This window comes from Stegostoma tigrinum, chromosome 1 (genome assembly GCF_030684315.1).
Source record: "Stegostoma tigrinum isolate sSteTig4 chromosome 1, sSteTig4.hap1, whole genome shotgun sequence".
Lineage (NCBI taxonomy): Eukaryota > Metazoa > Chordata > Chondrichthyes > Orectolobiformes > Stegostomatidae > Stegostoma > Stegostoma tigrinum.
This window is the reverse complement of record NC_081354.1, coordinates 18,565,443-18,582,266: the sequence shown is the minus strand read 5'-3', so window position 1 is coordinate 18,582,266 and position 16,824 is coordinate 18,565,443. Positions and strand designations below refer to the sequence as shown.

The following is a 16,824-nucleotide window of genomic DNA, read 5'->3' as shown; positions in this document are numbered from 1 at the left end:
CCCGGAGAAACGCCACGCAGACACTGGGAGAATGTACAAACTCCACACAGATAGTTGCCCGAGGCTGGAATCGAACCCGGGTCCCTGGCACCGTGCCGCCCACTAACTATTAACTGACACCCATTATTGGAGTTAAGCGGTGTACCTTGACTCAAGGGTCAGTGGCCTTGAGTGGCTAATCTCATTTCAGAAAATGGAAAATCTGAAAACGAGCAGGAACCCACAATGCTTGCTCAGCGAGAAATGGAACAGAGAAAATGTTTGCATGAACAAATTGTGTTTCTGACCTCCTATCAGCTTCAGATGGTTCTGTGAATACTTTGTTTTAACATACTGCAATGATCGAAAGTCCCTCAGAGAAGTAAGTGTTAGAAGCACCATAAGGATATAAGTAAGCGCTGTTGTGTATTTTGAGGCAAATTATATGTCAAAAGTGGTCAGCCATAAAGCATTTAAAATTAAGGATTTGTGTTTGAGAGTGACCAGAAAAACAGGAGGCTGTCAAACCTTACAAACCCAAGTCATAAGTTTTAATCCAGCACTCCTCATCTTATCGTTGGACAACGCTGCCAGCAGTCATAGAGTCAGACAACAAGGAAACAGACCCTTCAGTCGAACCAGTCCATGCTGAACACAATCCCAAACTAAGCAAGTTCCACATGCCTGTTCCTGGCCCACATCCGTCTAAACCTTTCCTATTCATGTACTTATTCAAGTGCCTTTTTAACATTGTAATTGTCCAAATATCCACCACTTCCTCAGAAAGCTCATGCCACACACAAACCGAAGTCCTTGGCATTGAAATATCGGTAGTGACAGAGAGAATTCATTAGAAGGGGTTAAAATATCAGACAGTAGTAGGAAGGATGTTGTTAAACCTGAGAGGGTGTGCAAAAGATTTGCAACGATGTTGCTGAGACCAAGGGGTTTGAATTATAGGGAGAGGCTAAATAGACTGAGGCTTTTTTCTCTGGAGCATTAGAATGATAAAATCATGAGAGGCATGGATAGATTGAACAGCCAAAGTCTTTTTCCTAGGGTGGGGTAGTCCAAAATGTGAGGGTATAGGATTAAGGTGAGAGGGAAAAGATTTAAAGAGGATCTGAGGAGTAATGTTTTCAAACAGAGGGTGGTTCATGTATGGAACAAGCTGCCAGAGAAAATGGTGGAGGCAGGTACAGTTGCAACATTTAAAAGATATTTGGACAGTTACATGAATAAAAAATGTTTTGAGGGACCTGGACCAAATGCTGGCAAATGGGACCCGGTCAAATTGGGATGTTCAGTCAGTTTGGACAAGTTGGGTCAAAGGATCTGTTTCCATGTTGTATGACTCTGTGCACCCAGGACTGAAAATCTTCAAGTTGGTGACTAACATCACTTAGTGAAAGAGAAATCTGTCACCCAGATTTTTCTGTCTGGCCTGATAGCAGTAGAAAATCTAAATAGGCTACTGCAAATACTCATTTTGTTAGGTAGGCTACTGTTATTGCTCAATTTGTTTTCACCAATAAGAAATGGCAAGTCTGTGCATCAACAAGTCATTGCAGTTTGGGTTCCGAATGAAATGGGTTTCATAAGTTGCATTTTCTCATTCTGAGGTTTTTTTCCTGATCTTTTAAGTTACCATATTTGCTTGTCACCGAGGTTTATCATCATATTTATTACTGTTTAAAAGCTGTGTTTTCTTTTTCCAGTTATGATTATTAGTCAAATAACTAATGATACAATATTTTCAACTTGCTTTAGAAATGGATTTCTAGAAGAACTTGTTGGGGAAGAGAAAAAAGAAGTAACTCTTAGAACTGTATTGGCCAAGGAAATTCCATGGAAGAAGTTTGCTTTTGGTAAGTGAGGGGAAAGCAATACTGCCATTGCTCTCTGCTCTAAATCATTGGAGTCAAATAAACCTTAACCAAGGCTTATTGTGAATTTTCTCTGGATCAAGCAGGTCTGTATAGGATTGAGGTTGACAGCAGTTTTGGGTTGTGGAGTTGAAGGGGTTGCTTGCTGTTTGGAACATTGGTAGGGAAACCCCTGTCAGTTTCACATGGGACAACTTGGGAGTAAGTCATTCTTTCTGTGTCCATGTCTCTCTCTCTTTTTCTCTCTCTCTCTCTCTCTCTCTCTCTCTCTCTCTCTCTCTCTCTCACACCAATGGTCTGTTATGACTTATCTTTATTCAGCTCCCATTATTGAACCTAGTGGCATTCCAGTGAGACAGTCCATTTTTCTAACTTTCTAATCTTCAGGTGAAAGACATTCAAAGAATTACTGATAACGCGGTGTGGAGCTGGAGGAGCAGGTAAGCTGACGCTTCGGGTCAGGACCCTTCATAAGTCTGGCCTGCTGTGTTCCTCCAGCTCCACGCTTTGTTATCTCTGACTCCAGCATCTGCAATTCTTGTTATTTCAAGGAATTATTGTTGCTTTTTGTAGCAAATACACCATTTTGTCCCTTATGGTTGATGGGAGTCAGTTATTTTGTTCTTTTGCTTTCTGATGAGAAGCTTTAGCCACGGATTGTAGGTTTTGAATGTATCAGAATTGACAGGGCAGAATTTACTGTGCTCTGGCTTCGCCTTGGTGCTGTAATGTGCTGCATTCATATCCAGCTCCATTTTGCTCGTGTTGTTGGAATTCCTCCAATTTTTGTACTCTCGTGGGATGTCAGTGTGGCCAGGCAGGTCAGCATTTGATGTGGTATAGTGGCTCAGTGGTTAGCACTGTAGTACCTCACAGCACCAGGGACCTAAGTTTGCTTCCAGCCTTGGGTAACTGTCTGTGTGGAGTTTGCACATTCTCCCCGTGTCTGCGTGGGTTTCCACTGGGTATGCTGGTTTCCTCCCACAGTCCAAAGATGTGCAGGGAATGGTGGATTGGCCATGCTAAATTGCACTCATAGTGCCCAAGGATATGCACGCTAGGTGGATTAACCACGGGAAATGCAGGGATAGGATAGGGGTCGGAGTCTGGGTGGAATGCTGTTTGGAGGGTCGGTGTGGACTTGATGGGCTGAATAGCCAGCTTCCACACTGTTAGGTTCTATGATTCTATGACCCATCAACAGTGCAGGAAGCAATTGCAAGCTGCAAGGATGCAGAAAAATAAATTGCAGTTGCCTCTGCCTGCAGACATAGGAACTCGTAGCCTGGTATGGTGGCAAATTATTTGCTTACTTTATCTCAATAACCAATTCATAGCCGTATTTTAAATAACCTGTTCCTGCAAGTACTTATACATTATCTAAATATTTATAGATTTGCTATAGCACTAAAACAAATCTAAATGCCTGGGGAGTCTTTGGGACGTTTTTGAAGGGCCTTTTTTATTGCACCTAGGTGGACATTCTTTTCTGAAATACCCACTTGCAGAGATTAACTTTGACTGAAACAGGTGCAGAGTCTTCCAAGCAGTCTCAACAGGGCTCATGTCATCCTCTGCAGGAATTTAAAGAGGCATTTTTTCAGGGCAGGATACCCTAGGAATTCCAAACCTCCCTCGCATCATAAATCTTAGCATCCACAGTAATTTATGCCAAATTTCCATGTGGGTCTTAAAGTTTCACTTTTTTTTTGTTAAAGTCAGACTTATGACCATGACAGAAATTCAGACCCTTAATAGTTCATGGTATAGTGAATTACTAATTTGTAACAAGTGAAAACAGAGGAAAAGCAACTAGTCACGCTCAGCATTGAAATATTTCTTTTACTTTTTAATATGTCAGTCAATGAGTGTATTCTCACAATGTAGTTACATAGCACAATGGAGTTGATGGAAAGAGATGTCAGGCAAGGTGCAACAGAGATAAGTTTGTCACCTTTGTTTGAGGCACGTGATAGAAGAAGTTAGAGATTTTAAAGGGAAATCTGCAGTATGTTTCCATTTCTAGGTGCATTTTTAATGTATGTTTTAACTTTGGGTTAGAGTGCTTAAATGTATTCAAGAAATAATTTGCCTCAGCTCCATTATGAAAAGGATTGCCCACGGTATTTTGCAACTTTACTGTCTGGCTTGTGCTCAAGCCTCTTGAAGGAAACATCAGAAAAAACTTGGAAATGACTGATGATAGTCCGAAATGGACTCCCATTTTAAGGTGTTTACTTGTTCTGGAGCAGTACCAGTCATTTCCATATTTGGCTGGCTTTGCTTTCTGGTGTGGTAGAGTCAGGGACTGATAATCCGCTCAGTCACATTCTCAGTTGGATGTTAATGCACTGGAAGGTTAAAAATTGACATTTTTAAATGAAGAAGCAAAAGGTAAAGTACCTTCCTTGAGTACATTTTGGTTCAAGCAAGTGGGCCTCACTGAACTCCTCTTCTGTGAGAAATGGTGAAGTTGGAATGGTGATCCATCTCTATTTATGGTGTATTTGTATTTGCACAGGAAATGATATATCAGTTCATGCACTGTGATCTCCAACAGAGTCATAGGGATGTACCACACGGAAACAGACCCTTCAGTTCAACTCATCCATGCCGACTAGCTATCATAAATAAATCTAGCCCCATTTGCTAGCATTTTACCCATATCCCTCTAAACCCTTCCTCTTCATATACGCATCCAGATGCCTTCTAAATGTTATAACTGTACCGGCCTTCACCACTTCCTCTGGCAGCTCTTCCCATACACGCACTCACCCTCTGTGTGAAGAAGTTGCCCCTTCGGTCCCTTTTCAAATTTTTCCCTTTCACCTTAAACCTGTGCCCTCTAGTTTTGGACTCGCTGACCCCTGGGGAAAAAAAACCTTGCCTGTTTACCCTATCCATGCCCCTCATGTTTTAATAAACTTCTAAGGTCACCCTTCAGCCTCCAGAACGCTGCCCTTGTCTGTTTTTCTTCTGGTGCTCTGACTTGTTGCGATGGAGCTGTTTACAATGGTTTAGTCAGTGTATGCACTGCTAGACACCTGTTCCAATGTCTTGTGTTGTAATGAAAGAAAAATATGCTCTTGAATGAGAGTAAATAATCAATAGACATGCACCAAAATTGAGTAGACAGTGTAGTTAACATGTCAACTCTCAGAAATTTGAAAATAAGCAGATACAAGGTCTGTCCTCCCTGATTTATTGAAGGTTCATTATAATCTGTGATATCGACAAAGTTGAATGAGATCAAGATCAGAAAAAAAATTAACAAAGGCAGGAGAGGCATGTTATAATTGGAAGAAAGACACAAAATCCTACCATATGCTTTTATAAATATATTGCTTCTAAACCCTTTTATAAATTTGTTAAAACAAATACATTGTAATCTCAGATGTATTCTAAATTATTTATCTGACATTATGCTCCATACTATCTGATTTTAGCCTGTAACTGTGTACACTAATATGCACTTCTTTTTTCATCTTTCTTCCTCTCTCTCTCTGATAAAATTCCCAATCTGCATCTCTGCTTATCTATTGCAACAAGTGGGAATTACTGCAAAGCAATTTGAGTGGAAACTGAAGCAGAATGCTGGCATCTTAAGTCAGGCAACTAATATTGCAAAATTAATCACAAAGCTGCCCTATATTATTCTAATCTACAGAATGTACTATTTAGTTGGATGTATCTAATATTCCACCCTTGGACTTACCGAGAGTCAGTTTCATGTCATTTTCTATGAAAGATTTTCCCATTGAGCACGACAAGTCATTTTTCTTCCTTCTCTAAAATACATGATGGATTGAAAACGCCAAAGGATTATTATGCCACAAAGGCTTGGAATATCTAAAGAAATCAGAAATTATTGTCGAAGCACCGAGTATGAGAATGTAGTATGTTAAAAGGTGTTTAGAAATCAATGTGAATTTAGCCCAATCACCAGTCCGAACTTTGGCGTTGTTATGTAAGCATACACTCTAAACAATATTGAGAACAGTCCGTAGTCCCACATAAAATTCCTACACTACTAAGGAGTGATTTTCCAGATGCTCACTCCCAGTGCAGAATCTTGGCTATTGGGAATGAATAACAGATATTTTAGGATGCTGTGTGCCCGGTTTTCCATTATTAAAATTCATGGTTGGAGAATAGTGTGGACCTAACCCACAATTTCCCGATGCAGTTCTGGCTCATGAGGCTATGCTCGAGGAGTGTATTTTTAGTAGAGACATGCACTGAGCAAGCTGCATATTCAACAGAATCAGAAGTACACATCATGTGCTCTGGCATCCCCAGTTTCAACAATCCTACGAATTGTGAGACTGTTCTTTAGTGTATCTACGACACAGCCTCAAAATACGTTGGTACAAGATTTGTCGTACAATAGGCTCCCTACCGAAGTGAGATTCCACACCTCTGAGTTTATGGATTTTCCTGTGTGATTAATTAGTTGTCCTATATTGGTTATTGGTGTCCTATTATGGCACAAACAGAAGTTAATGAGCCAGTCATTCTACTGTGATGTACATTAAAGCTGCATGTTGCTTTAATTGAAGCAATTTAGGACAACAGAAAATGATCTGCCCCTTTCTTCAAGCTTTTATCTTTCCATTACTCCACACTTTAATCCTTTCACAACCTCGAAGACAGTAGAATGATGATTAATATAGGAGATATCCAGATCTGACTGAACTTATTGTTGGTTTACTGCAAACTGCTGTTTGGAAATATGTTGATATGTAAAAGGATTTTAAATGTTGTGCTGACTTCCTAAGTTTGCACCCACTTCTGCTACTAATGGAATGACTAGAGACAAGCATAAAGTAGTTATGTGTTATTGCTACCACTATAAGATTGTAGAAATAACATTTACTGGATAGATAGGGATTCAATACAATTGAATCACAATCTCCCTTGAAACCAGACTGACATTATCAATTAAACAAGATAACAAGGTGTGGAGCTGGATGAACACAGCAGGCCAAGCAGCATCTCAGGAGCACAAAAGCCGACGTTTCGGGCCTAGACCGTTCATCATCCTCTGATGAAGGGTCTAGGCCTGAAACGTCAGCTTTTATGCTCCTGAGATGCTGCTTGGCCTGCTGTGTTCATCCAGCTCCACACTTTGTTATCTTGTATTCTCCAGCATCTGCAGTTCCCGTTATCACTGACATCATCAATTCCCTTGTCCAAACCGCCATGTAATTCATGCATTTTAAAAGATGGAAACTTTTTCAGCTTTGAAAGATATCCAATCTTGATGCAATAAATAATTTATGGGGGTCACTAACACTTCAAAAACATTATTGATTGGTCTTTCCTGCTGATTGGAGCTTTTGCACAAAAGGATGCAAAAGCGAACAAAACCAATGATGCGCAGCGAAATTTTTGGTCCTCCTTGAGAATATTGTTCTGTGCCAAGTTAAATGTTGCATACAGTTTAGTAATGCAAATAAAATTGAAACAGGCCCACAAGATGTAACAACTCGGAGATATCCATGGCCCTTCTAACCATCCTGTTATCCCCTTTTCTCTGACTCCATTCCCTCCCCCAGCCCGACCTCCTGTCAAGTCTTCATCATCCCTCCTAACCTTCTGCTGTCTGGTGCTGAACAGTTTTGGACAAGAGTCCTCTCCCAGTCTCTCAGTCCCTTTCACCCAGATTTAACACTGTCCCTCCACTTGGACCCCTCCCCCTCTGACCTTTTACCTGCACTAAATCTGTTCATTGAGAACTGTCGACGTGGCATTGGTTGCCTCTGCCCCCACCCCCCCCAAACCAATCCAACCAATCACCTTCTGAACTGACTGCACTCTGTGCGCTCAGATCTAACCCTGACTTTGATACGAAGCCTACTGATAAGGGTGGAGCTGTTGTAGTCTGGCATACTGATCTCTACATTGCAGAGGCTGAGCGCCAACTCTCAGATACCTCCTCCTATCTTCCCCCCGGACCATGAGCCCCGCATGGAACATCATGCTACTGTATCAACTAAGTCACTCACTAACTTCGTTTTGTCTGGTAATCTCCTTGCTCACTGCCTCCAAGCTGATAAACCCTCAGCCCTGCACAGCTCGCTTCTACCGCCTTCTGAAAATCCACAAACAGGATTGTCCATTGTTTCAGCCTGCTCCTGCCCTACAGAACTCATCTCTTCCTACCTTGAGTCAGTCTTTTCTCCCCGGTCCAATCCCACTGACTTCTACAGCTACCTGGACTGTGCATCCTCACTCCCTGCCTCCTGTAAAGACTCCATCCAATTCTCTCAGCTCCTCCATCTCTGTTGTATATGTTCAGATGAGGCCAGCTTTGACAAGGGAGCCACTGAAGCATCTACCTTCTTCCTCAACCGAGGATTCCCCAGCACCATTGTTGACAGGGCCCTCAAATGGGTCTCGCCCATCTCCTGAACTTCCACCCTCACCCCTTCTGTTCCCTTCCGCAACAGCGATAGGGATCCCCTTGTCCTCCATCCCACCAGCATCCACATCCAGAAGATCATCAGACAGCATGTCCGCCACCTCCAGTGAAATGCCACCACCAGACACATTTCCACCCCACCCCCACCTTGTCCACCTTCTGCAGGACACCCTGGGCTGCTCTGTCTTCACTCCCAGCATCCCCCAACAGCCTCATGGTACCTTCCCCTGCAACTGCCTTTGGTGTAACTTTTGTCCATTTACCTCCTCCCTCTCCAGTATCCAAGGACCCAAACATGCCTTGCAGGTGAAGCAACACTTCACCTGCACTTCCCAGAATCTAGTCTACTGCATTCACTGCTCACAATGTGGTCACCTCTACATTGGGGAACGAAGCGTAGACTGGGTGACCACTTTACAGAACATCTACATTCTGCTTGCAAAAAAAGACCCTGAACTACCTGTTGCCTGCCACTTTCATACGCCACCCTGTTTCCTGGCCAACATCTGTCTCAGGCTTGCTGCAGTGTTCCAGCGAAGCTCAATGCAAGCTAGAAGAACAACACCTCATCTCCTGCTTGGGGATCCGGCAGCCTTCCAGTCTCAATATCAAGTTCAATGATTTAGGGCCTGAGCGCTCCCGTGTCCCAGCCCCTTACCCCATGTACCAGGCCTTGTAATCAGATAATCTACCATTAAACACTACCTATTGTTAGCCCTTGATAGTCTTCATAAACAGCTATTCATCCTCCTAGCCAGACTGTTATCTACTTGTTTGTCTGTCCAACTGCTGTCCTCTCGCTTTGGGCTCTATCCCGACCTATCGTTTACACCTCTTTCTCCCCCCCCCACCCTTTCTTATGCACATAAGCTGACATTTTCCCAGCTGCCATCGGTTCTGAGGAATGGTCACACGACCCGAAACGTTAACTCTGATTTCTCTTCAAAGATCCTACCAGACCTGCTGAGCTATTCCAGCAACTTCTGTTCATTTTTCAAGATTGTAACAGAAACTGTATATCTTGGTCGGTAATCTCAGAAAAGAAGAAAAGGCCAACGTTCTGTGTTCTTCATTCCAAAAGAAGCTAAAGATACTTGATATCATCAGGGACAAAGCAGCCTGCTTGGTTGCTACCACCACCACCTTCAACATTCACTGCAGGAGCAGTGTAACCACCTACAAGGTGCACTGCAAGAACTCTCTGAAAAGCTGTAGACTGCATCTGCCAAATACACAACATCTACGATCTAGGAGGACAAGGGCAGCAGATGTACAGAAACAGCTGCACCTGCAAGCTCCCCTCCAAGTCACACTGCATCTTGACTTTGAATGATATCGCTGTTCCTTCGGCATCGCTGAGTCAAAATCCTGGCCATCCTTTCCGAACAGCAATATGGATGTACTTACACCACATGGACTCCAGCAGTTCGAGAAGGCAGCTCACCGCCAGAGCAATTAGAGATGGGCAATAAATGTGACCTTGTGAAGCTGCAAATGAATTTTTTAAAAAGTGACATTTAATTCTGTAATTCGTTCCTAGGCATAGTGATCACTATTGGGGGGGATGGTGATGGATTCCACTCTGTTTGCATTCCAGAGTGGTTATCTGTTTGGGGGTGTGACCAGCTCTCCTATCTGTAGGGTAATCCAGACTACCTCAGGAATTCTGATTGTCTCCTCTTGACTAGCCAAGGAACACACACAGTCTAACAATCCCCAGGAAAGTTCATGGAGCTTGAGAAGATAAAGGTATTTTAAAAACTTCAATAATGTGCAAAAGTATCTCGATAATTTTACAGGAGCTGCACAGTTCGGTGGGTCCTCACTGGATTGCCCTACCTGTGTTAGGTCATGTACGTCACACCTTACTGGCTTCAGGCCACCCTCTCAGGTATATGGATTAGTTGGAGGCTGTAATTTCAGACAGAGCTCCCATTTTGAACTTGGGTGCACTGAACCGTTCTTCCGCTGACAGTGTCAAGTAGGAATTTTGTCTCGTGCTTATGAAACACAGCTATGTAAATTTACAAGTGCTGCTAATTTTTCTTGTGTTAGTGCATCAAGCTTTTCTCGTTGATACTGTATAGCCAAGGAACACCAAGCTTTGTGGATTTAATTTCGTTTTGTTTATTCGTGGGTGTCGCTGGCTACCCAGCATTTATTGCTCATCCCTAGTTGCCCTTGAGAAGGTGGTGTTGAGCTACCTTCTTGAACCGTTGCAGTCCTTCTGCTATGAGTTGACCCAAAATGCCATTAGGAGAGAATTCCAGGATTTTGACCCAGTGACAGTGAAGGAGTCGCAGTATATTTCCAAGCCAGAATGGCTAGTGGCTTGGAGGGGAACTAGAAGGTGGTGGTGTTATCATGTATCTGCTGCGACTGAGCATCAGTGATGGAGGGAATGGATACTCATGGATATAGTACCAATCAAGCAAGATGCTTTGTCCTGGATTATGTCAAGCACCTTGAATGTTGTTGGAGCTGCATCCATCCAGGCAAGTGGGGAGTATTCCTTCATACTCCTGACTTCTGCCTTGTAAATGATGGATAAGCTTTCGGGAGTGAGGAGTTAAGCTACTTGCTGCAATATTCTAAGTCTCTGACCTGCTCTTGTAGCCACTGTGTTTACGTGGTGAGTCCAATTGAGCTTCTGGTCCAAGGTAACTGCCAGGGTTTTGATAGTGGGGGATTCATTGATGGTAACACCATTGAATGTCAGGGAGTTGTAGTTACATCATCTCTTATTGGAGGATGGTCAGAGCCTGGAATTTGTGTGGTGCAAATGTTACTTGCACTTGTCAGCTCAGGCCTGGACATTGCCCAGACTTTGTTGCATTTGGACATGGACTGCTTCAGTATCTGAGGAGTCACGAATGGTGCTGAACATTGTGCAAACATTGGCTACATCCCCACTTCTGACCTTATGATGGAGGGAAGGTTATTGATGAAGCAGCTGAAGATGGTTGGGCCCGGGACACTACCCTGAGGAACTCCTGCAGAGATGTCCTGGAGCTGAGATGACTGACCTCCAACAATCACAGCCATCTGCTAATGTGCCAGGTATGACTCCAACCAACAGAGAGTTTTATCCCTGATACCCATTGATTCTGGTTTTGCTATGGTTTGTTGATGCCACACATCGGTTGAATGCAGCTGTGTTATCAAGAGCTGTCACTCTCACCTCACCTCTGGAATTCAGCTCTTTTGTCCATGTTTGAGCCAAGGCTGTAAGGAGGTCAGGAACTGAGTGGCCCTGGAGGAACCCAAACTGGGCTTCACTGCACAGAATATTGCTGAGCAGGTGCTGCTTGACAGTGCTGTTGATGAACAGTTTTTTAAAAAAAGCCCAGAGTGATAATAAGTGACAATTAATGCTTAAGATCCAGTCTGTACCCACCAGCCCCACAGCATGAGGCCATGTTGCCTCCATGTGCCAGTCTTCATCCAGGACCCGGCCCTGTCGCTCCGCCCTGGGACCTGGCCTTGTCGCGCCGTCCTGCCGCAGGACCTGGTCCCGTTGCGCTGCCCTGCTGCGGGACCCGGCCCTGTCGCGCCACCCCACCCTGCGGCAGGACCCGGCCCCTTCGCTTTGCTCCGCCATTTCGCTCCGCTGTGGGACTGCTGGTCTTCACCCAGGACCCGGCCCTGTCGCTCCGCCCTGGGACCTGGCCCCGTCGCGCTGCCCTGCCGCAGAACCTGGCCCCGTTGCGCCGCCCTGCCGCGGGACCCGGCCCTGTCGCGCCACCCCACCCTGCGGCAGGACCCGGCCCCTTCGCTTTGCTCCGCCATTTCGCTCCGCTGTGGGACTCGGCCCATACTCGCTTCGCTCCTTGACCGCAGTCTCCAGATAGGGCAGAAAGAGGTGGCTCAGAAAAGAAAAGCTATGAAGAAGAGGAAAAACGAAAGAAAAATGAAAGGGATGGGCCAGCAGAGGAGCTCCGACCGGAGCATCCTACTGTGCCGCCATCTTGCATTGCTGTGGGTCCTAGCTGTGTGTGTCTCTCTCTCTCTCTCTCTCTCTCTCTCTCTCTCTCTCTCTCTCTCTCTCTCTCTCTCTCTCTCTCTCTCTCTCTCTCTCTCTCTCTCTCTCTCTGATTTCTCTCACTCCCTGTCTCCCATGAGGGACAGACCTTACTCCTGGGGTTTGCTTCAATCTGAGGCTGTTTTAGGGACGGTCTAAAGGATCAAACCTCCGGTCTGGCCACATGGCAAAAAGGGTTTTGTTCACCATTCTATCATTTCTATCATTTTTATCCACTTATCATTCTGGAGCCCTGTCTTTACAGTGAATGTTGTTGATTCTGCAGCATTCCTGAACATAACGTAAGGCTGCAATATTTTTGCCCCTGCAACAAGAAAATAGATAGAAAATTTACTGGTTTCACATCGAGACTTCAAAGATACAGCTGCATCTCGAAACTGCAAATGTGCACCGTACCTTTATCTCCCCCTTAATCCTGTTGAAAATTATGATTGCTAGGTTCAAGAACAGAATTCCTGGTCTCTGACACCATTTCGACTAAGCCACAGTCCTTAAAATAATTGAGCTCTAAATCTTTGCAGATGGTTACAACGCTGAGTAAAGCAAATAATTTAAGGGGAAACCATTGAATACAATGAAGTTAAGGAAATGAAGAAAGATTAGTGAATTAGAATGAGGAGATATCGCAAACTGATCACATGCCGCCTCATGCTCCCATGAGGAGCTCGAACAGTTCACTTCACCAACATCTTCCACCCCAACCTTCAGTTCAACTGGACCATCTCTGACACCTCTCTCTCCTTCCTGGACCCCTCTGTCTCCATCTCTGGCAACCACCTGGAAACCGATATCCATTTCAAGCCCATCGACTCCCACAGCTACCTAGAATACGCCTCATCCCACCCACCTTCCTGCAAAAATGCCATCCCCTATTCCCAATGCGTTCGCCTCTGCCGCATCTGCTCCCAGGATGAGGCATTCCACTTCCATACATCTCAGGTGTCCTCGTCTTTAATGGACCGCAACATCCTGCCCCCCGCTGGCCCCAGTCAGTGGTCGAGAGCACCCTCAACTGTGTCTCCCACATTTCCCGCAACTCATCCCTCACACCTTGCCCTTGCAATAACTGCCAAAAGAGAACCCCCCTCGTCCTTACGTACCACCTCACCAAACTCCGGATCTAATGCACCATCCCCCGACACTTCTGCCATCTGCAATCCAACCCCACCACCAAAGACATTTTTCCCACCCCACCCTTATCTGCTTTCCGGAGGGACTACTCTTTCCAGGACTCCCTTGTCCGCTCCACGCTCCCCACCAACCCCACCACACCCAGCCCTTTTCCCTGTAACTGCGGAAGTGCTACACCTGACCCTATGGATTCAGCAGCAGTATTTTAGATCCACCTGCATCCACCTTACAAAACAAAAACCAAAAGAACTGCAAATACTGGAAATCAGAAACAAGAACAGAAATTGCTAGTAAAGCTCAGGTCTGGCAGGATCTGTGGTGAGAATTCAGAGTTAACATCCAATGACCTGAGTTCTGAGGAAGATGCTTCCAGTCCTCCTAGGCTTTTTCAGCAATTTCTGTTTTTGTTAAATTTCATTTGATTGTTTGAGATGTTAAGCTGTCATACAGTCCAACTTTAACGTGGCTTTGTTTCTTGAACCTTGATACTCATGTTATTTTGGACTACCACTCTGTATATGCAATTCCTGGTTTGAAGCTGGAGTTCAATTTACTTCAGCCACCCTTTCAGCAGATGCGAACCAGATCACAGTTGACTGCTGAAAAAACATTAGTCTTTCCCCCTTCTGCTGCCTCCAATTTCTGTTGTCAACCCACTTGCCAGTGAGAACAGTTTTGCCTATTTACACAATGAAAACCCTTCATTATTTGACACTCTTCTCTTTAAATCTCTCCCTCAGCTCTTCACAAAGAACAATCCCAGCTTCAGTAGTCTCTCCATGTAACTGAAGCTCATTATTACTGTTACCATTCAAATAAGTCCCCTCATCACCCATTCTGAGGACTTAACATTAAAGTGAGCGCCCTTCAAGGACACAGTTCACAATATCGAGTTTTAACCTGCCTTCCTTGCTTTTGTATTAATGCTTCTACCCCGAGGGCCCAGCATTTTTCTCTAATAACCCTATCAACTTATTCTGCCATCTTCAAATGTTTGTGCATTCAAGACCACCCCCGCACTCTGATCCCCTTTGAAACTGAGCTGTAAGTAATGTGGCAAATGTACTCAGCAGGAACAGTAATTTGCTTAGCAGGGGATCAGTTCTAACTCACTTCCCCATGATTTTCTGGCTACGGTGGCTTATATCAATACAACTTCCCAAGGACAAGGAAGATTTGCATTTATCTAGCACTTTTCATGATCACCACATATCCCAAAGCACTTAACAATCAATTAAGTAGTTTTGTAATCACAGTTGTGATGTAGGCGGCATGACAGCCAATTTGCTCACAGCAAACTCTGATAAACAATAATGTGATAAAACCAGATAGTCTGTTTTGTGTGATGCTGATTGAGATATGAATATTGCCAGGACACTGTGGATAATTTCACCACTCTTCTTTAAAATAGTGCCGTGGGAGCAAATTACTGCAGATCTGGAATCTGTGCTGAAAACAACAAATGCTGGCAATCAGAGCAGGTCAGACAGCATTCATGGAGAGAGAGCCAGCTAAAGTTTTGAGTGTAGATGACTCTTCATCAGACTATTAACTTGAGTAAGCAGTTAGAGTGCCATGTAAAATACGTAACTGTTATATCTTACCATGCTGGGATCCATCTTAATTTGACAATAAACACATGTTCTACCTCATTTATTCACACACACTGTTATTTTTCTGCAGCAAAGTTCCTTCTTCCTACAGCAGAGTAATTCCTTTTGCATCATTTTAAGTTATTAAATCCAGCATTGCTATTTCAACCTGATATTCATGTAAGTTTTATTAAATTGCAGAAGATTGTTGGCACTTAACATTGGGCACACAGTGGAAGTGGAAAAATTCAGCAACAAGGGACTTCCAATTCTGTAAATAAAAACTGAAAGAACCACTGATGCTGGAAATCAGAAACAAAAATAAAAATTGCTGGAAAAGCTCGGCAGGTCTGTACAGAATTCCATTCTGAGAATGGGTCACTCGACCCGAAATGTTAACTCCATCTTGTCTCCACAGATGCTGCCAGACCTGCCGAGCTTTTCCAGCAATTTCTGCTTTTGTTACTTGCAATTCTTGTACAGGATAATGTAGAGACTAGCAATCTTTAAACCTAATATTTGGATCACTATTGAACCCGTTCATTCAAGAAATGAGTAACAGGGAGCACTCCTTTGAATCATAGAATCTCTACGGTGTGTGGAAGCAGGTTATTCAGCCCATTGAGTGCATGCCACCCCTCCAAAGAGCATCCCATCCACACCACTCCCCTACCCTACCACTGTAACCCTGCGTTTCCCATGGCTAATCCACCCTGCCTGGATCCTATGGACAACTTCAGTACAGCCATCGACCTGACTTGCACATCTTTGGACTGTGGGAGGAAACCGGACCACCTAGAGAAAACGCACACACCCCTCAGCATTAACTTTATACAAGTCTAATAGGGTTAATCTTTCCCAAGTTAAAACCAAAAGAACTGCAGATGCTGTAAATCAGGTACAAAAACTGAGGTTGCTGGAAAAGCTCAGCAAGTCTGGGCGCCATCTGTGAAGAAAAAAAATCAGTGTTAACGTTTTGGGTCCGGTGACCCTTCCTCAGAGTTTTTCCCAAGAGCGTTGGTAGGACATGATGGGAAGCACATTTCGCTTTCTGGTCCCACTTGAAGTAAATGCATGGCACCCAGCTGACCTGTGCAGAAGGAAGTCAATTGCTGAATCATCACTAGAATTACTGCCCATTTGAGGCGTGTGTACAAGTTCTGAACGTGGAAATGGGATGTGAGAGGCCTCATTTCCAGAGAGAACCTCAATTATGACACTTCACCTGCAAAACGTCACCTTGCACTGACTGTGACTCCAAACTGCCCCACACTCTTTCCCCTCTCCCCTATAATCCCAAAAGCTCTGCTTCCACAATGGTGCTAGACATGAGCTGCTCTTGACCGATTCCTTGCTTCACCGCTGGGGATTGAACGGCTGAATCTTTAATTAATGGCATTCCAGAGGGCAGCCACATCATCCATGCAGGTGAGATGCTGAAACAAATGGGGCCGGTGCATCTCTGAAGAAAACTGCATTTTGGTGGCAAGATGCCCAGCTATCCATGATATCACCTGCCCGCTACAACCAATTGAATGACCTCTTTCCAAATGCACCGCCTTCTGAAAAGTCACCCCAGAGGCGGCATAACATGAGGTAGCTGGTACGCAATCTCCTTGTGCAAAATCACAGGCGTGTGCTCTTTGGAACATGCCTCTGTGGTCAGATTCAGCCCAGTGTCTCGGGGCTTTATACCTGAGTGATATCATTGTCTCCTGCAACTTGCACAAGGGAATGGACCACAAGGCATTGTGTCGTCAGTTTTACATG

General features: G+C 44.3%; 1 protein-coding gene across 4 annotated transcripts in view; it reads left to right on the top strand.

Moving 5' to 3' along the window:
• Nucleotides 1–16,824, top strand: part of LOC125462192 (janus kinase and microtubule-interacting protein 1-like) — a 334,030-nt gene that overhangs the window by 117,604 nt on the left and 199,602 nt on the right. For all 4 annotated transcript variants that reach the window (XM_059638150.1, XM_059638124.1, XM_059638093.1 and 1 more), the window contains one exon: nucleotides 1,750–1,847. The gene's annotated coding sequence lies outside the window, so the exon portion shown is untranslated. The remainder of the gene's footprint in view (nucleotides 1–1,749; nucleotides 1,848–16,824) is intronic.